Source organism: Phacochoerus africanus, chromosome 8 (genome assembly GCF_016906955.1).
Source record: "Phacochoerus africanus isolate WHEZ1 chromosome 8, ROS_Pafr_v1, whole genome shotgun sequence".
Lineage (NCBI taxonomy): Eukaryota > Metazoa > Chordata > Mammalia > Artiodactyla > Suidae > Phacochoerus > Phacochoerus africanus.
The window spans coordinates 20,698,601-20,720,657 of record NC_062551.1 but is presented as its reverse complement, the minus strand read 5'-3'; positions in this window follow the sequence as shown (position 1 = coordinate 20,720,657).

The window sequence follows — 22,057 nt, the reverse complement described above, 5'->3', positions numbered from 1 at the left end:
CCTTTGCAATTGGGCAGGAGAAGGCACTGTCCTCAGGAGGGACTCGAGCCCCAGATCCTCTTCCTGCCGTGGACCTTGACATTAGCACCTGTCTCCAGCAGAGTTGTTAGGACACTGACTGACAGGCAATACATTAAAAATAATAAACAAACAACAACATGACCAGAAAACTGGCTTAGAGTCTATTTACTTTTAAAAATAAATAAATAACATGATCAATAGCCTGTGTAGAACTCTCTCTGCTCTTGTCTCCTGATGTTTAAGGAGTGTGGGAGGAGAAGACAAAAAAATCCAGAACGTTTCTAATAGAATCTTGCATTCCTTCCACACATGGACACTTTTCCTTGTTCCCACTTTAATAAACTAAGTAATCCCTCCAGCACAGGACATTTTCACTTTTAGAAATAAGAAATGCCAAGGATTCATGAGAGGTAAGGACAGCATCCTTCTCACACTGATTCCTTCCTCCTTCACCGCTCCCCGCACCCCGTTCCCCTGTTAAATATTGTAGGGAAAGGTGGAGTAAAGTAAAACTTGGAGTAAAGTAAAACTATCTTTAAAGAAGCAAGAGGGTGACCAGTGTTCATCCACTCACCACGCATCAAGACATCACTTGTGGTTCCAGCACCGCTAAATGCTCAAAAATAGAAAGATGAACAACGTCCTGCCTTGCCCTCAAAATTGCACATCCCTGTGATCTATGGCCTGGAAACTAAGGTCAGAGGAGACAAGAAAATGCCATCAGGGGCAGTGAGATTGTCTTAATGGTCCCTCTAAGGGCAGCTCCTTCTGATTCAGGAGGTAAGTTCTTTTAAGGACAGCCACACATTTTAAGCAGGAAGCACTTGTACCCCTGTCATCATAGCATCATAGCTCATCTCCAGGGAACCCCACTGGACATTTACTTAGATTAACCCATCTTAAATATTTATCCAATTGAAAGATGACTTCTCTCCCACCTGGCTTAGTTCCATGGAAAATGTTCATTCCTCTATAAGGTCCTGACAGAAGGAAAGAGAGTTCTGTATCTTGACAACTTAGGAATCAGATTTCCAAGGATCATCGTGGACTGAAGGACAGCAGGTTCTAACAACGGCTCAGCTGGAGCCAGTCATCCACCTGCTGATACATGGAAGTCCAGACAGGTTTTGAAAAAATGTTCCTGATGAAAAATAAAGTTGTAGTCATGACAGCCAAGGGATAAAAGAAAAGCCGCAGAGGCAGGAATTGTGAAATCCCTCTCCTGTATCAATCATTAGCCATAAATGTAATACTTGCCCCTTGTCTGAAGGCTGGAGCGTATAGAGATTCTCCTTGACACATTCTTCTCAACTGAGAAAAAATATTATAGTCGGATTTAGAGAAGCCTAGTGCTCTTCTGCAGATTATTTTTAAGAAAAACACTGCTTCATCTCTAAAATCAGGAAAAAAAAAAACAACAGACTACTCACCCCGCAGTGAGTGAGGCTCAAATAAAATTGTCATCCTAATATATATTTGGTGATTACTACATATCAGGTGAACTATTTCATTTAATACCATGAAGAGATCTGTGATAGGCACATGACTATTATCCTCATCATAAATGCAGAAACTAAAGCTAATAGAGAATAAGTAACATGCATAAAGTTAACGGCTAATCAGTGGCAATACAGATATTAGAATGCTATGTTTTATGAAGTTGCATGAATCGGGTACATGAGGGCCACATTCTGCCTTTAATAAAACAATAAAGCAAATGTTGGCTCTGCTGTAATTTTTACATCCTCTGATGAGTTAAAATTAAAACAAGAACACAAGGACATTTATTATTAATTACACATTCATTCATTTTTCATTCGGGTAGACATCATCAAAAGCTAAGTGGTAACTGCCTTGTGCACTCATTTTTTTATACTGTGTTTATAACTCTTTTAATAATGCAAATATTTATTATGGGCATCCCTGGAGAATCAAAGGTGCTCGACGAAGGGATTTCTAAATATCACGATCCACTGCCGAGTAAAACACCAGGGTACTTCTACTGTGTAAAGGGTCAGAGCCACAGGGTCTGTCAAAAGGGTCACTCAGCACAAAAACAAGGCAGAAGGTTATCCAGCTTCTGGAATAAAGTAGCAGCAGGTATAATCTTCACCAACAGAGAGAGAGGAGGCATGAGGAGAATTTCTCCAGGGTAAGCAAAACTACATCACAGGCTAGAAATGGCACCAAAGACAATTACTACACAATGGACCTGAACACTATGAAAATTCAGCTTTTCCAGCATTATCTTCCATACTAACAAATTAATTCAATTCAATTTAATAAACTTTTGATGGTTTCCAATACATAAAGCATCAGACTAGGTCCCGGGGGGCTTTTTAAAAAAACTGAATAAAGGTAGTCTTCTGCAAAAATCTTAGTCTAGTGATAGAAGTAGGTAAAACTCTGCTCACTGAAGGGCTTGTGTCCTCTGCTAAGGATCTGGGGCTTCATCCTGGAAGAAATGTTAGTCAAGCGCCTCAAAGGCCATTGTTTACAAAGCGTAATCATCTGGAAGCAAAATGGAAAAGAGAAAGGAGTGTGCAGGCTGACACGTGGACTCCCTTAGGAGCTTACTGCAATGGTCTGACCAAAACCTCACGAGGACTGCACTGCAGCAGCAGCAGCCCCTGGGATGCAGGAGACACAATGGATTTGAGAGGTTAAACACAGCTAGAATCCATGAATGATGAGATACAAAACAGAAAGACATACTCAGAATGACAGTAAGCTTTCTGTTTCAGGTGCCTGGGAAGACAATGTAGAAAAACGTAGACGTAAAGAATGGAGAAGATAAAACAAAAAAATTTTTTTTAATTTTTAAAAATGAATGGAGAAGAAATAGTCAACGGCGGGTTACTGAGAGATATGTTGAATTCCACACTGGCCTTTACTTGGATGTGCCTGAGGATATCCAAAAAAAGACATTCGGCAGCTGTTTCTGTATAACGAAATACCTGCGAATATTTGGGTATAACAAGTTATAACTTGTTCTAATATGCCATTCCTTTGATATTTTTTCTAATTAATTGTTCTAACTTTCATTTGCCTTATTAGCAAAAGGCCCACATCCTACCTCTCGAGCCTCCTCTACTTTTCGAATCCTCTAAGAAACTTGAGAACTTAGGCCAAAGGAATCAATTACAGTTCCACATGCAGAATAAAGTCAGTGCACTGCACTTTGTTTCTCGGGGCTGCATGATTTCCCAAGTCCCTCTTGGCCTGAGAAATGATATTTTCTCACCGCCAGAAAAGAGGTCTCTCTGAACAAGCCTGCAAGGTAAGAGAATTCCTCTTCCCCAATGCTAAGCTTGTCAAAGCCTGATGCAGGCTGGGCTTCAAAAAAAAAAAACTTCAATGTTAATGTACTCCATTTATTTCTCTCCAAGTCCAGTTGTACCAGGGTGACTCATTCCCAAAGAAATTACCACACTGAGTGAAAACTGCCCTCCTCCAGGACCTCCAGGCCCTTAAGCCCATCTATATCTACGTATTTATCATCTCTGTGTTTATCTATGTATCTGTGTTAAGTATGGTTTGATGTTTCTCTTTTTCCCTGCCAATCATCTTGGTTGGGGCTATCCTTATTAACAGAGAAACAACAGCTCACTACGAAGTCCAGAGAGGAGAGGGTGGCCTTTCAAAATCTCTTATCTCCCAGAAGTCAGTAAGACTTGACTCACAGCACTGAATATCTGGAGTCAGAGAGAGTAACATCCAGGAGCAAGGCAGAAAAAAATTTCAGATTCAACTGTAATTCAATGATAAGGACTCCTTGTACCATTAATTTGATCACCAAGAGAGAGTAGACCTACCCCGAACAGGAAAACAATATACACTTCCACAATTGACATAAAACAGACACTGTTTCCAGATGTTTTTGCTCTACTAACAGTCTGGACAGAGGAGAGTTCTATACAACTGCCTCCCGACAAATTGTTTATTCCCTTGTTACTTCTGCCAGTGGATGTGCTGCCTAAGGAAGACCATGGGTTCCCAGGTATGAGTCTGAAAAGAACCCTTACACCTGTGGTTCCCTTGCAGCCCAGGCTGCCTACCCCACCATACAATCCATATATTGAACAGCTAGAAGAACTAAGCCTCTCTTTTAGTGAATAGCTCTCTGCTTCATGCTCTGTGCTCAGCAATCTAGAGTTAACGATAAAAGGCTTCCAAGAGATGATTGTGCTTAAGCAGTAGAAGCTGGCTAGATTCAAAAGAGGGCACGCCCCTTCTGAAAACTACCTGAATCTAAGGCAACTCCATTCCATCTTTCAGGGAAATATCCTCATGGTATAGATAATGGAGTAATTCTGCTCAGAAAAGGGGGAAATGGGCTTGCTAAATGCAGAATATGTCTTGGGAGGCCTCTTGGTGACAGCTCTGGATTCTCAAACTACAGAGATAGAGCACCGTAAGATAAAATTTCTAGAAGAAGGGGTTAGCATACGATATTAACATTTGACATTTAAAGACTGCGACCCTTTCTTTCGGTAAATACTCCAAAAATCTCCAGGGCAAACCATCTCCATTTCCTGGATCTTCTTAATCGACACTTAGCTCTTCTATGAAGCTGTGTTTATTAAGTGTGGACCAACTGAGAGCATGGGCCGTCCAGTTAAGGGATGTCTTCTGTGATGACTCTATCTTTAACAAAGCAACAAATTCCTTTTAAAACCATTTAGCTAAATACCCCAGAGAAGAAATATAATTTCCTTTAGTTGCTCTCACACTGTCACAATTCTAATTATGACACTGTTGGGAATACTCACTTTCTTAAAAAATGTAAAATGCAGCATAAAAATTTATGAAGCAAATTATTGCAGGTATAAATTGTTCGAGGGTGCAGCAGTCTCTTTGTAACTCAGTTTCCTCCACTAGTTCCCTTTTACACTTCATTTTATGAGCAATGTGATGCCTCATTGAAAAAAGAATATTAAAAATAATTTATTAAGATTAAATTGCTTCTCCAGAAAGCACAATTTTGTCTTTCTCATTTTACAAGAATCCTGTTTTAATTTGCTTCCTATACCATCACTAGCATGAATTTAAGGATTTAATGGAGCACAGACTGAAGGCTGATATCGATTAAATGATTAATTTTATATTTGAAAGATTGATTTGTTTTATTTAGGTGAAATTTTCAACGGTCAATTGTCTGGACTCTATTTAGTACAAAGCCCTGGCCAAATAGTAATTCTCATTCATCTCTTACCGCTGCAAATTGGAAAAGACATCTTTGTGATTCCTTTTGATATATTAAAGGTTAATATTAGATAGAAATACTGTTGCCCATTCCACAAAGAGAGAACAGATGCTTTTCCTAACAAAGCTAATTCTTTAAAGTATTGACACGTTAAAATATAGCTCTCTGAGTATACATATATACATAACCCTGCTGGCCGTATATTCAGTGAACTCTACTTATTAATCATGCCATGTCTTATTTATTGCCTGCTACTTTCTGAGGAGTTAGTATGTTCTGTAATTGACATGTTTTGTCTGAGGTTTTTTGTGCATTCAAGTGGCTATACTCAAACACATAACAAAATTAGAACAGGCTTTAGTGCTTGAAATAAAACATAATGAGATTTTTACTTCAGGCTTTATTAAAACTGATTAACAAAATGATCAGAAATGAGGTAGACAAAAATAATGGCAGAGCAACTACTACGGACACACAAACTCATAAAGTTGGTTTGTTTGTGGTTTTTTGCCTTGACATATGCTAAAAACATGTGAATAATTTGAGGCTGCTTCCAAAGTGACCTAGAATCAGAAACAGCAAGGGATAGATATAAATATATATGTATAACTGAATCACTTTGCTGTAGCCCTGAAACACTGTAAATCAACTATACTCCAATTTTTTAATGGGGGGGGGGAGGTAAAGGAACCTAATCTAGAGGGATTTAAACAGATGGCCCCTGGGCCCCGGGGAGAGCAATGGATGTGTCTAAGTTTATGTAGAAAACAAGTGATAAAACTGGCCCAGAACGCAAGGAAAATTTTGTTTGAAAGTCCTTCCCAATGCTAGAAGTGCATATTTTTCTTTTACTGCTGACTGTTATCACAAGGAAAACAGCTGAATAAGGAAGGTAAATCAGTTGTGCACATTAGCAGGGATTATTTCATATGCATTTGTTATTCAACAGATACACAGACAGACTAAGAGAGAGAGAGAGAAAGAGAAAGAAGACAGGCAGAGAGCGCGGGATAAAGAGAGAGACAGAATCTTTTATATCCCAGGCAGTGAGTCCCTGCCTTTAAAGAAGCTTAAAATCTATTAGGAAATAAGACAAGAATGTATGAATTATAATGCCGTGTTTTCAGTGCTCTGATGGGGAAATGTAGGGTGATATCTAACCAAACAGGGTGATCATAGATAGATCTTAAGAGGAATCAAAACTGAAAGGATGAGCTGGCATTTTAACCAGAAAGAGGAAAAGGAGGGAAGAGTGTTTCACACACATGCGAAAGTTGGAGAGCAACCAGGTACAAGGCCTCTTTGATAAAGTGTGGTCTTATGGATAAATCAGAGCCTGAGGGCAAGAAAGAAAAGAACAAAAAGACAAAAAAAAAAGGAGTTCCTGTCGTGGCGCAGTGGTTAACAAATCCGACTAGGAACCATGAGGTTGCGGGTTCGGTCCCTGCCCTTGCTCAGTGGTTAACGATCCGTGAGCTGTAGTGTAGGTCACAGACGCAGCTCGGATCCTGTGTTGCTGTGGCCCTGGCGGAGGCTGGCGGCTGCAGCTCCGATTCGACCCCTAGCCTGGGAACCTCCATATGCCACGGGAGCAGCCCAAAGAAATAGCAAAAAGACCAAAAAAAAAAAAAAAAAAGAAAGAAAAGAGAAGAGAAGAAAGAAAGCATTAATGTATGAATGTATGAAGGGACCAGCAAACCATATTTAATAGCTTGGACACCATTCTGGAAGTAATGCTGAGCCATTCAAAGATTAGAGTAGAGCATTACCATGTTTCATTTTCCAAAGAATTTCCTTGTTGGAATGTGAAGAGTGGATTAGAAGGCGAGACTTAAAAGATACAAAGATGAGGGAGTTCCCGTCATGGCTCAGTGGTTAAGGAATCCAACTATGAACCAACCGTGAGGTTGCGGGTTCGATCCCTGGCCTTGCTCAGTGGGTTAAGGATCTGGCGTTGCCGTGAGCTGTGGTGCAGGTTGCAAACGCAGCTCGGATCCCGCGTTGCTGTGGCTCTGGCGGAGGCCGGTGGCTACAGCTCCGATTCGACCCCTAGCCTGGGAACCTCCATACGCTGGAAGAGCGGCCCAAGAAATGGCAAAAAAGACCCCCCCCCCAAAAAAAAAGAGAGAAAAGAAGATACAGAGATGAATCTGAAAGCTGGTAAATGCAAGAATACAGGCAAGCTATTAATGGTGGCCTAGAAGATGTCACTACAGATACTCAAAAAAGGATTCGAAAATACATAGGAAATAGAACGGCCAGAACTCAGTGATGTGTGTGGTAAGGTGTTAAAGATGAGGACTACGTCTCCTGAAAGTGCAAATGGAAGATGACCAGACCATCCTCTGCATCCAGCATGGCTGGAAGAAGAGCTGCTTTCTAGGACAATTAATACACTCAGTAATTGAGCTCTAATTTAATCTAATCTAACTGGGCTCTAATTTAACTCCTGGATTTAATGCATGTAACAGCTTATAGAACTTAAATGGTCTTCTTGAGGCTCAACTGCCTTCTCTATGAGAGAGAATAATAACCCATAACATAGAGAATGGTCGTGAAGATTAAGTGTTGTTACAATTGGCATAGTTGGTTTTGCCTGAGATCCTTTGTGCATCCAGGTAGCTCCATATCCAGTGGACAGAGGAGATACACATGCAAAACTTATAACATAGATCTGGGTAGTAAATGATGATTCAGAAATAACCAAAATCAGCAGTCAAAAACAATCAGAGAGTCCGCAGATTGGAATGAGAAGATAGCTAAGTGCAGATCCTTGAGGAACAATGCATGAGGCAGCCAACTTCGGGTATTCAGAAAAATAACGTTTAAAAAAATGGTGTTCTCTACAGAAGAGATTCTCCAGACATCAAATCTAAAAACTAAATATTTCAGTTCAATACATGCATTGATCTAATTAGTTATGCTAAGTCTGGGGGAAAAAACCTCTTTTGGGGGTGAAGGGGTTAAAAGTTACACAGAATGCTGGGCTAATTTGACTCCTGGATTTAATGCGTGTGACAGCTTATAGAAGTTAAATGGCCTTCTTGAAGCTCAGTTGCTTCCTCTATGAAAGAGAATAATAACCGGTAACTTAGAGAATGGTTGTGAAGATTAAGTTAAGGGTTGTTAGAATCAGCAGAGTTGGAATCACTTCACACAGTACCTGGCACATAATAAGAGCTCAATAAATGTTAGTTATCATTCTTTTCACTGGTTTATCCAGATGGGGCAAATGAATTAGTAAAACATATATAATGGGCAGAACAACAAAAACTTCTAATTATTTTACTTACATATACAGAAATAATTTTTTAATTATACTCGATCTCATTTGTTGAATCAGTGTCCCCGTATATGAGGAATATTTGCTCCTTACTCCAACTCCAAAAGAGAAATCATCTATTTATATTCAGGGTTGACTTGGTTTCATGAGCCATAATAGAGTCAATTTTTGCAGTTCATTGACTTGGCCATTGGGTAAGCCAAATCACCCATTAAAGTACCATGGTCTGGTTATTTAAATTGCACAGATATAGCTCAACTAAAAAAAAAAAAAAAAAAAAAGGAAAGAAAGAAATAAAATTGCATTCTGGATTATATGATTGGATTTGGCATTTTACATTTTGATTGTTTTGCTGTAGGTTTGAGAAGAGTATTACTGACAAATGAACATATCTGCTATGCGATTTAAAATGCTGAAAAATGAAACTATGTTATTTTGTGTGATCCAGCTTCTGCACAGTGAATCCAGGATAGCAATTACAAGGTTTAAAGGTATGACTAACTCAGGTTAAAGGTTCACTGCTTCTCAGTGACCCAAGCCCTGGACTTGAGGAAGCCATTTTTGAAAAGATACTAGTCAGTGATTCTCAAATCTTTTTGTTGATAAAACAGTTGGAAATTATTATGCTCTGCAAACATTATAAATTATAAAATGTTAAACTTAAAAATAAGTAAATACATTATTCCTATTTAATCAGATACCTGTGCTATATTAGTGGGAAGTGATATGCAAGTAGTTAAGGTCATAAGTTCTAAAATCAGAGTGCATTTTACAAATGGGGAAACTAACAGAGTAAATAATCTCCTTGCCCAAAATTATATAGTTATGAAGTGACAAAACCAAAACCAATCCCAAGTAATACTAACAACTACTCTGTCAAAAAATACTTACAGGATTTAATAACATAAAAGTGATTTAGCACAGTGCCTGGTTATTGATATCTATCAACCATTTACTAGCATAGACAAGACACCATATATATCAATGTTTTTAAAGATAAAAGAGGAAAAAATACAAACAAAATTTCATTCACTATATTAACTGTCCTCCTAAATTTTGGAAAAGTTTTGTTTTGTTTAATGGCAGGATGGCACTGCTGCTCTATTTCATATTTGGTTACCAGAGTAAGGAATCTATGCTGCTTGATTGAAAGTCAGGGTTCTACAAAGAAACTGCCCGGAATCTAACCACAGCACTGACATTTAATAGCTGTGTGACCTTGACAACTTATATAACCTCTCTGGGCTTCAGTTGTAAAATTGGGATAATTACAATATGAACCTGGAGAAGATTAAAAGATTTAATATGTTAATGTGTGTACAATAATGCCTGGAGGCTCAACTAATGTCATCTAATTCTATTATTACTATCCAGAGAAGTCCTTGTACAGTGCAGAATCATTGTAAATTCAAAAATAACCATTTTTAATACCAATATGTAATACATGTACACATAAAATCAGAAAACTACTCTTCCACTGTGAATAAATGACATAACTTAAAAGTCAGGCTACTTGTATATTTTTCAAATTAGAATTTAAAAGAATACATTAACCATTTTGTGCAGCCAATAATGATAGAAGGGGGAAAAATTCTAAAAGATACAAATGATATAAAGAAAAAAAATGGAATTGCAAGTACATTCTAACCTGAAAAGACACACATACACACACACACACAATTCTTCTTTTTATGCCCTCTTCTCCTAATTCTTCATGTCTGCCTTTTCCTCATCCTTCAAGTCTTGCTTGAATATCACCTTCTCAGAGAAACCAGCCCTGACCCATCCGTTTAGAAAAAGCTTCCTTTTTCATTCATAATCAAGCCTTCATCCTGTTTATTTTCTCCATAACACAAATAACAATATGTAATTATTTTATTTGTTTTTGTTTATCTCCCTACTAGAACAAAAACTGAATTAAGAGCAGGATCTCCCTACACTGTGTCACTGCTCACTCATTAGCTGCCTAATCCACTATCGGGTACATATTGGCGCTTAACAAATATTTGTTGACTAAGTTAACAAAGGGCACAATATTTTGATATTCCCCTGGCATTTGGCACTTTATCTACAGAAAGATCCAATAACAATTTGGCCCTGAATTCACATAATACAAGCTTTGAACACTTCCACTTAGCCCCAGTGGGCTTCTTTGCTTGCAGGGAGTTGAGGAACTGGAAGCAGTGGGATGGTCAAGGGTCTGAGAGGAGATGGAGAGCTCTCTGTCTTGAGAGAGGTGATGTGGCCAGAGGGAGGAGTTCAAACAAAGGTCTACAGGCCCTGAGCTAATTAAAGCTTCTTTTAGCTCCCGCTTTATCCTGAAATAGACTCTTAAGTGGTCTCTTTGCCTCACCTTGCTCCACGTGACTGCAGAGAGGTCTTTCTAAAATCGAAATCTCACCAAGCTTGCCTGCTCAGGGCTCTGCAAAGCCTCCACAGAGCTTTCTGGACAAAGAACAAGTCTTGTGGCAGAAATATCAGGATGAACCTTCTTTGTCAGATTGTAAATTCTCCAATCTTTTCTTTCACAGCTTCTTCATGGACTCCGAATCAATAAGAGAGATGCATTGGGTGAAAGACTTACAATTCCAAGAATTTCTTTCTCTCTTCCTCATTTATCTGTGGTTTTTTTCCGTATCATTCCTCTGCCTGGAATATTCACCTTCATCTTCCACAACGTGTTTAAGTACTTCAGCTTCACATCACAGCACTGCAGACAGACACCCGTCCTTATGTGTGGCTGCAGATAAACTTCCCCTCTTTTCTTCACAGCCATCCTTCGGATTTATATCAACTGGATGAAACATACACTTAACAAAGGCCCAGACACCTTTATAAAGAACAAGCATTAGGTCTCTGATACAAGAGTCAAAAAGATTCGTATTCAGAGATAGAAATATGGAGTTCCCGTCGTGGCTCAGTGCTTAACGAATCCGACGAGGAACCATGAGATTGCGGGTTCGATCCCTGGCCTTGCTCAGTGGGTTAACGAACCAGTGTTGCCGTGAGCTGTGGTGTAGGTTGCAGACGCGGCTTGGATCCTGAGTTGCCGTGGCTCTGGCGTAGCCTGGCAGCTACAGCTCCAATGTGACCCCTAGCCTGGGAACCTCCATATGCCACAGGAGCAGCCCAAGAAATGGCAAAAAGACAACAACAACAACAACAAAGAAAAAAAAGAAAGAAAGAAATAGAAATATGGTCCTGCCACAACTTAATTTATATATATCACCTTCCTAGTTATCAGCTGAGGTAACATCTCACATTACTGTGTAGAGTGTTACTGATTTCCTTTTTTTCAATAGTATCCTTTATAATTAAAACCCAAGGCCTCCCTGGAGAATTTCCACTAGAGTCATCTATCCCTTGATGGCCACTCCCTAGTTAAAATACATTTAAAATGTCAGAAGCTTCAAAATTAGTATTGTCATTGTCATCGCTGTTTTTGTTGTTTCTTAACAGGGTTCAACTTTTTTGATAAGACAGTCTTCTGTAGTTTCTGTGGATGAAACAAGCCAGGATAAAGACTCTGCTATGTATTCACATTTCAATATTCAGTTATTGAGAACCAGGAATAAGTCATTGTATTGTGGATGAAGGAGGATAACTAGAGAGGGAGACGGACTAAGGAGAAGACATGAACACACATAAATGTGATATTGTGCCTCTGCGTATTTGTAAACCATTTATGTGAATTCTATTCATGCAAAAGCTGGATAAAAACTACAGGTATAGATATATATAAAGAGAGAGAGTTTTATACATATCTATACAGTTGATTCTTATTATTCGCTGTAATTCTATTTTATAAAGTTTCCATAAATACTGAATTAGCAAATGCTGGATCACTGCTCTTAGGGTAAACACAAGATTTGGTTCCCGAGAGCCTCTTGTTGCAAAATTTTCAACAACTGATTAATATGTATCAGTTGGGTGTGCATTTCTGTTGAAAGATACTTTACTTAATACACCTTGTTGCGTTATTAACATTGAATGCACAACCAATGCTACAGCTAAAAATTGGTGAAAACAAGTCTCCCTGATGTTATACCCTGCCTTGGCCCACTCACTCACTCTACCTGGCTCCTCACAAAGGCTTTCTTCCTTGCTTAATTGCTTTCATTTACTAATGATTACTTTCTAGGCAGAGTTAACATCACTTGGTGTTTTCTTTTCCTCTGAAACACTCCCTAACCCCCACTTCCCTTTGGGAGCGATCTTTATTCCAGAGAGGTCAAGGTGTGATACCCTTAAAGACCACCAGAAACCATCACTAGACTACCTGGCACTGGCCTGGATGACTTGGAAATAAATGATTTATGTAGGGGGGAGAATGCAGGCACCCCAGTTCTCATCAACAGCCCTGCTTTCTGAGCTAAGCCTATTATAAGACGCCTTGTTATCCTCTCTCAAGGGAGGACACAGTTTGGAAGGTGTGAGCCTGTTATGGCCTCCTTTGCCCGGCAAAGCAATAAAGCTATGTTTCTGCTTCACCCGAAACTCTGTCGCCGACACTTAACTGGTGCCGGGGTACAAGGGCTGGGTTTCGGCTACACCAACAGCTCTAACACTCAAGCCTCAACGAAGCTTATCTAACACATGTATTTTCTCTGGAAGGCATGTCCCAGCCTTCAAACCTTTAGGAACACTAGACGGCACTTCAGCATAAGCTTGAGGCAATCTTCAACAGTGAAATCACCAAGAAAAGGCACAGAAATGCAAAAAAAAAAAAAAGAAATAAAAAAAAGTGGTACTACATACACCATGGAAAGGAACTGGTGACAGTATGAGGAGCTCAGGCAAGAAGGCAGAGTTGTTGTCTTGTTCAGCCTCAGCTGGAAAGAGCACACTGGATGACTCAAGCTCTTTTTGCTGCTTAGCACATGCGTATGTCCACAAACGACCGAAAAAGCACCTCAAGTGTTGATTTGGGTGACTGCAAATATATTTTAATGAGTAGGAAAATCATAAACATGAAATGGGGGAATTATGAGGATTGGCATACTTGTACATGTTAATATGTAGATCTTCTACGTGAATGAAATCTCCAGGGTCAATGTTCCTTCTGTATTCTATTTGCTTGATACCTAAGAGAAGCATAAGTATTAAAATAAAGAATAGAAATAAACATGTCTTTCCTAGGTAATCTATTCAATCGTGGCCCTTGAAATGGGGACTAGAGGCTTTTTTTCAAAGAGATTAGGTTTCTATTACTTCTTATAAAATGAATAGCACCATTACCTTCTTAAATGATAAAAATATATTATCATTAGTAAAATATGAAAAAAATCAAAAAAATACAAAATACAAGTCATCAGCTCTCCTAAGATGAGATAAGGATCATTAATTTTCTTTTTTTTTTTTTTTTGCCATTTCTTGGGCCGCTCTCACGGCATATGGAGGTTCCCAGGTTAGGGGTCAAATCGGAGTTGTAGCTGCCAGCCTATGCCAGAGCCACAGCAACACAGGATCCGAGCCGCGCCTGCAACCTACACCACAGCTCATGGCAACGCCGGATCGTTAACCCACTGAGCAAGGGCAGGGACCGAACCCGCAACCTCATGGTTCCTAGTCGGATTCGTTAACCACTGCGCCACGACGAGAACTCCGAGGATCATTAATTTTCTTACTTTTTCTTTTTACAGCCACATCTGTGGCATATGGAAGTTCCCAGGCTAGGGGTGGGCCAGGGATTGAACCACAGCTCTTGGCAACACTAGAATCTTAACCCATTGAGTGAAGCCAGGGATCGAACCAGCATCCTCATGGACACTATGTCAGGTTCTTAACCTGCTGAGCTACAACAGGAACTCCTAGATCATTAAAATCTTGATGCATTTCTTCTCAATGTTTTTTTCATACAATGGATATACAAATGTGTAAACATCTTTAAAAATAAAAATGGCATTATACTGTTTTCTATCCTACTTTTTTTAAAATTAATGCTCTATTGGCATGCCTCATCGCTGTATGTCAGCTTTAGATTCCTCCCGATCTCTCTTTTCAGAAGGACGTATCCATCTGAGATTGCTAAATGCACCCCAGGCTCAGCAGGCTGCTGCCTTTGCAGAATAAATGCACAAGACGGCCTCTACTGGGGAGACTGAGAAGAAAAAATATAAAGACTGTACTGCTTGACTTTTTTCTTTAATTTTTGTATTCCTTGAGAGAGTCTCACTTAGCTAAAAAAAGGAATCATTTCCAAAGGTGCAAGGGAAGCTTACCCTAAAATAGATTGCCTATATCATAATTGACCTTTGCATAAATGCATGCATTTCATAGCACTTCAGCTCAATCAAATTTCCTAGGCAGACATACTCACACAATTTAAACACCAGAATTAAAGTTTTAAAATGTACATTTTAGTAAGTCCAAAAGCCCAAAAGTTCAATCTCCACGTGCAGTCTCTCCTGACGTTATTGTTTTCCAATACAAAGAGAGTTAATGGTGGACTCTTCCATCCTTGTGAATTACAAAAGGTATTCTGTGATGGAAGAAAGGCGCAATTCCTACTCTTTTGTTCTCTCAGGTGTTGCCTCATCACCTTGCAACAGTCAATCACTAAGCAAACTTAATCAACTGTAAAAATATATAAAACCATCATAGCAAAATTCTCCAGATAGGCTCAATTGATACTTAAAATGCCCAATTTTTTCTTTTCCAAAATTTTAGGCTTTCTCCTAAAAGGAAGAAATTACATGGTTGCAAAAATAAAGAAAACTGAGGTAATTATGAACAATGAAATGAATTGAGTCCATTCCTTAAGATGCCATAACACATAAATAATTTGTTTATTATGTGAAAAGAATTAACTAGTAAGCAAGTGTTATAGAGGGAAAAATTAATGTCATACACTGACATATTCTAGAGTCTCTGAATGCCTTTTAAATTGCCAGGTTGTCATTAGGTAATTGTTGAAAGGAAGCTCATTTTAGTCTATTAATCCCAAAATATATCCCAAAAGTTAATCATTAAAAGTTATTTACATATTGAAATGAATTAAATTAACATGGGCGTCATCTGCATTAACTATAAATTAAAATAAATGTTATTTCTGGTCCCTCCTAAAAGTGAAAAACAATCCTATTAATGAATTTTAAAGTATTTCAAGTTGTGTTGCAAGCGGCATAGCCCTACACTTTAGCTCAACAGAACTGGGTACAAAACCAGACTGGAACTTCCCAATTCAGCAAACACTAATTTCCTTTGTTTCCAGAAGCCTTCTTGCTTCTCTCAAAACACTCATCATCATTGGCTCTTACAAAATTTTTCTACACACTCAGTGCAAGCATTTGCTCCTCATCATGGAGGGCCAGAAAGGATGGTTTTCATCTTTCAGAAAATCAGCAAGTCAAACTGAAACTGCAGTGAATTCTAAGTTAAAGTCAGCTGTGCTACCCCAAGGACTGTCTCACTCTCGGAGGAACAAGCGGTAAAGTGTAGACTTGTACTACAAAAATCATGCTTAACATTCACTGGGTTCTTATCGAATCTGGAACAACTTCTAAGCAGTTTATACTCATTGTCTCACTCCACGCACACAAAACCCACCCTAGATAAATATCAGTAGTGTGCCTCTTTTGGACAGCAACTTTAAATTTTTAAACCTTAGGTTTTTTTCACACATAAAATGGGAGCTAGCTAAGTAAACTGGCTGATTAAATAGTATTAAGCAAGAGAGAGAGGACTGAAATCCAGCCTTGCAGGTCCTATTCCCAAGCTTGAAATCAACCTACCTGGTTTTTAACACTTTCAAGGCATTGCGTTTGGGCAAGTAAGCAACCTGCCAGTTTTATCTTCACAAGAGATAATGTACTTTACAGGGATACTGACAGGATTAAATTCCATACAGTGTGTGAATCCCAAATCAGTTCCTGTAGCACATCTTTGTAGCTTCACACATGTGAATTCCCTCACAGAAAGACTTCGGCTACTAGTATCAAGACTGTAGATAGCAAACTAACTAGGACATGTGGCACAGTAAGGATGTGTGCTCCACACGGTAAAAGTACAACCAGCGTTTGAATTCAATACTGCTTTGGCACACTGGGTTGTGTGTAATACAGCTACTGGGTAACTATGAGAGGGCAGAAGACTGGAAACGGTTGAGCATCCTGTTGACAGTAGACAAAACCTCTACCAAAGTTGAACAGGCAAGGAAGACTTTAAGGCTGTGACAATAAGAGAGAGAAGCCAGAGCTCAGTTTGAGCTCAATGCCCACTGAAACAAACAGGGGGAGGATCTTTAAGTGCTAGGTCAGAGGGAGAACCTGGGCCATCTGTGTTTGCTAATTGGCTTTAGCCAAAAGAATAGTAAATTTTCTCATCCTTGTGATTGGGAGTAGTTCTACAATGTGGAGTGAGGCATCCACTGATATTAGGCTCCTACTTTCCTACCGAACCTGGAAAGACAGGGAGGGTATATTCCTGCATGCTTACATTTCAAAGAGATGGCTCTGGGTCCTTGAGAAAGACATTCCTGGGCTGTAAAACTGGCAAGAGGCTTTAAAAAGATTTACATATAGCTCAAGGAGGTAGAGAATGCACTGGCACTTACAAGTTTTCCAAAGTAAATGCTGCTCTGAAAAAACGGAGATCCGGGCTTAGAAAAGTTTAGTCAAACTAAACTTTCTGGACATTAAAATAACACCAGCAGAGGTAGGGTGAGTGATAGGAAGTACCCTCCCTTCTCCCCATATCCTGCAACTTCAAGGCACTGCCCGCTATGGACCACCGTGTCTGCTCTTGTTTCCGAAACAGATGCTTCTAACAAACAAGTAGAGAGTCTAACAAGCAATTTCAGATGAGGAGAAAATAAACAATCCGAAGAGCTTGATTTAGTTACACAGTAGCCGAGGTCTTTAAATCAGTTAGTTTCACAGCAAATTGGCATCAGATTTAGGTTTAAAAACGTGCACTTTGGTGCTCGTTATACAATACTACAATGACATCCATAAAAATATTTCAAAAAGGCATCAAGAGATAAATGGGGTATGTATTAAATAAGCAAGGAAAAAGTTAAGCAAAAAAAAAAAAGTATGTGATTCTAAACAAATCTATCTTAAATGCCTCTCTCACTAGCATGTTGATTTATGGCAATATTTAGTTTGGTGTGTTAAGTTTCCTCTTATTACATTTCAGTTAAAGAAGAATCTCTTAATTTTCTAAACAGGTTGACTAGAAGTCTCCTGTGGAGTCAGTCTTGTTGGTTGGTTTATTAGCTAATTAAGTGTCATTTTATATCTTATATTCTAAATTCCAGGTACCCAAAAGAGCTCACTCTAATAAGTCTCTTCTCTATCAGGTATCTGCATAATTAGTCTCATTCCAAATACATATTATTCAAGGCACAATAGAATAGAACAATTAATTTGGACCACATGTAATTATGCTAAAAGGTCAGGTGCTACCCATAATAAAACTCTGTTCAAAAGTGTGTTTGGGGAGAGCATTAACCTGGTTATCCTGGAGACTTTAAGGGGCAGAAAATCTCCAAATGCAATTAAATGGGTTGTAAAGTAATCACTTGCAATTTTTCATTTTTAAAGCAGGAGACTTTCTGAATATTGTGCAAAATGAATACTTCAAAGACCAATCAAATTTGGGAGAATTTACATCAAGAGGTGACAAATGCATACCCTAAAGGAGAAAGCACATTTGGCCTGCAACTTCCTGTGTGAGTTTCAAGTTATAAAGGGCTTTCATGAAGCAGTTATTACAACCCCCTCAAATACAGTTAATAATGAAAGTGCTGGCTTTATCCATCTTGGGTAAATTGAACTACATAGCCATAAAAACTACAGCTAAAAGTATGGATATGTGGATTATAAAGTATCCCCAGTACCTAAATGTCCATGAATTTATAATTCTGTGTTCTTCAACAATATTATGTTTGCCTGTTAAATGCAAATTTCTGAAGTAGATTTCACTCTAGAGGAAGTTCCAAAGATACCTCTGTCACTATTAAAGGTGTATATATATTTTACAGCCCTTGGCAGGTTTATAAAATGTTCATTGTTTTCTCCACATTGAGATTTTGCTGATAAAAGAAAAAATGGTGGAGGGACAAAAAGGCAGGAAAGTACAGTAAGAATTGACAACAAAATACCTTCTCCGCATCGACCAATTACAGTATACATCTAGACATAAAACATTTTGGTTTAAGAATAAATAGAAGTGTTTGCAACATGAGTAATGGGAGCATCTTATTTCTTAAAAACAAAAAGTACATCTGGAATTTTCACAGATTTATATTTCGCTCAAGAATTGCACATGCATTAAACCTACAGGTATTATGGAATGTATTAGGTCGTTGTGAGAGATAAAAGCATGATTAAGGTATAGTCATTACCTCAATGATTTTTCCTTTATAATAGAAATATTTAGAGTACATTTGCACACCTGATAAAGATTTGCACTCTGGGAGTTCCTGTCGTGGCTCAGCAGTTAATGAACTAGTATCCATGAGGACATACGTTCAATCCCTGGCCTCACTCAGTGGGTTAAAGATCCAGCGGTGCCGGTGCCGTGAGCTGTGGTGAAAGTCACAGACGCGGCTCCGATCCTGCGTTGCTATGGCTCTGGCGTAGGCCAGCAGCTGTAGCTCTGTTTAGACCACTAGCCTGGAAACTTCCATTTGCTGCGGGTGTGGCCCTGAAAAGAAAAAAAAAAAAAAAAAGATTTGCATTCTGAAATTAGACAGATCTCAATTTCAATGTTGGTCCAGTTTTTTAACCAGCTCTAGGGCTCTGGATAAGTTCCTTAAGCTCTGTGTGTCTCAACTTTCAAATCTGTAAAATGATCATTTAACTAATACTGCCAGGTACTTTCAATTGTTAGTGACAGGATAATTAGCTCAAAAAGTTGCTGAAGCAAAAGGAACATCCATTTGCTCATATAACCAAAATGCAGAGTGAAGAGCAGACTTGTCCTTGAGAAAGAACAGAACCTACGACTCAAAATCCTATACATGTTAAAATTCAGAAGCCCTTTCCTTTATTCACAATTAGCACATTCTCACGAGGAAAAAACTTGTCTCTTTGTTTCTCAACCCTAGTGGACAAGCTACCTTAGCTTTTTAGAGCTCCTGTCCCACCAAATCAAAAGAAAGATTGTTTCTTTCTTTTTAAAGAAAATTACATACCAATGTGAATATTTATTTAGAAGCGATCCATGAAAGCAAGCTGAAAGTGACCTATTCTTCATCAGGTTCATGATAAATCCATCTCTTGCTAACTCACATGTTCTGTAAGAACAGGGAATTTTGCTTTATAAACTATTTAACCCATTTTTCTATTTTCTAAGTTAGGTCTATATAAGTGCCCTGTGCTATATCGCACGCCATTCTGCCCATATCAATCTCCAGATGAACACATTCTCTCAGTCTTTCTCTTCCACAGATTCCAAAGCCTAATCGCATTAGTAGAGCATCTGAGGTCCTTTTCGACCTGCCCTAGATCTTCCCTCTCATCCCTACACCTTCTTCACTCACTGTTGACTTCAGTTGCATCCACTTAACTGACATTTTCTAGCAAGCTCGACACTTCTCCATCTCCAAGGTTACTTTGAGCAGCGCCTTCTCCTTGATGTGACTGTTCCCATTTCTGCATTGCCAAAGTCCTCCCCATCCTCTGGGGCCCAGCACAGACATAACCCCCACCATGAAGTGTTCTCTCTGATTTGAATGGACATATTTAGCACCTACAATATTCCAAGTGCTGGAGATAAAACTATGAATAAGATACATTTCTTCCTTTGAGGAACTCACAGTTTCATGGCACAGATTTTTCTATTACCAAGTGATAAGATCAGCTGGAGCTATGGCTAGAGTAGAAAGGAGACAACCCAGTCCTAACCAGGGAAAGCGAGTTCTGGAAAGGCTCTCTGAAGGACATGGTATGCCGTGTGCAACAACTGCTTTCCTTTCGCTAAGTTCCTGCTAAATTTCCTAAGAGAAACTCAGCGAGGGTCTACAGTGCTGCTAGATGTCCACTTTTTAATTAAAATATTAGTAATAACTAACAATAACAAAAACAAACTTCTCAGTTTTGCCAGTCACTGTACAAGTTGCTTTCTACAAACTAGTTCACCGAATCTTCACAACTACATCTCTATGAAGAAATACAAAAGCCATCACTTCAATTTTATATTACATGTTGGTTGGAAGGCTGGCCTTGGAGAAACCAATCAAGAAGAGATGGTGATTGGCTCAGGTAAGGTCACATGAACTGATCTGGACCAATCATATTTCATCCCTGTGATTGCTATGGAATTCACAAGCCTCCAAGCCTTTTCTGAGGTTATTTCATCTGCCTAGAAGACCATCCATCTCTGCTTCGCAGCTGGTAAATTCTTGCTCGGTTTTCAAAAAGCCACTCAAATGTATACCCCTGTCGTTTATTCTCAGACCCTCCCACACACTGTTCATTTCTTGTTTTTTTTGACCACTGTTGTTTCTTAAACCCATCTCCACTATGGCACTTCCCATAATGTGTTAGTTGCACAAATACTGTACACTAAAATACGATCTACTTGAAAGAGGCCCATGGCTTTATCTTTTTATTGCCAGTGTTAATTCCAGTGCCTAGCATATATTTATTAATTAAACAAATGAATGGATAGATGAATAAATGAATCAAGTTATAAGGCTCAGCTGGATACAATTCCCTATGACATTTATCAGCAATAACTAGATTCCCAGCTAAATGTCATCTCCTATTAACTTCTTAGGATGCCTTGGGTCAGTTTTCTCACTTGTGCCCCACATGCTAATTTCTATTACCCAACACTCCCGTTTTTCTACTTTTCTATGTTAACATTTTAAAATATCTCAATTGTTGGTATATTCTTGCTGAAATTGTTCATTAATTCCACCCAATTTGTGAAATAGCTGCATTGAGAAAAGAACCATGGTCTCATCCTGAGTCCCTTCACTAAGTTCCTCGGAAAAATAGAAGAGACTCTTGGTGCCAACTGTCTCATCTAACAACAAACTTAGGGGATAAGACGTCAGAATCATGGGCTTTTATCTGTGTCTCATTGTTAGTCTTCCTGAGTGTGGAGGAGAATATCTGGATTATTCTGAATGAAAGACAGTGAAGTCGATGCCTCTGACACTTGAATCCACCATAACAGAGTTTCTTAGCAATGATAATCCTGTCACAGCTGTTAGAATTTATTCCTTTATCCATGTGACATTTTAACAGGAGACAAATCCAAGTTATTATAAACAGATATAAACCATTCAGTCCAAAGAGGCTCGTATTAGCAACTTCATCCAGCTGACAAGCCTTGTTTCTGAAAATTTGTAAACATTATTCTTGTGTGTTTTTTTCCCTCTACAAAGCTGAACCTGCTTCGAGCTTTTGTTCTAACAAATTTAAAACTGCCAGCCTAAAATGTTTATTTAATTACCTCCTAGGATGTGAGAGATGGAAATGTATAGCCATTTAACTAGCTAAGTGATGGAGAAAAGGGTTGGGTGGCTGTTATTTGCTTGATTTTAGTGTTCTCTCAGTGCCAGTGGGCTTAGTATCAAATGGGAGAGGGAG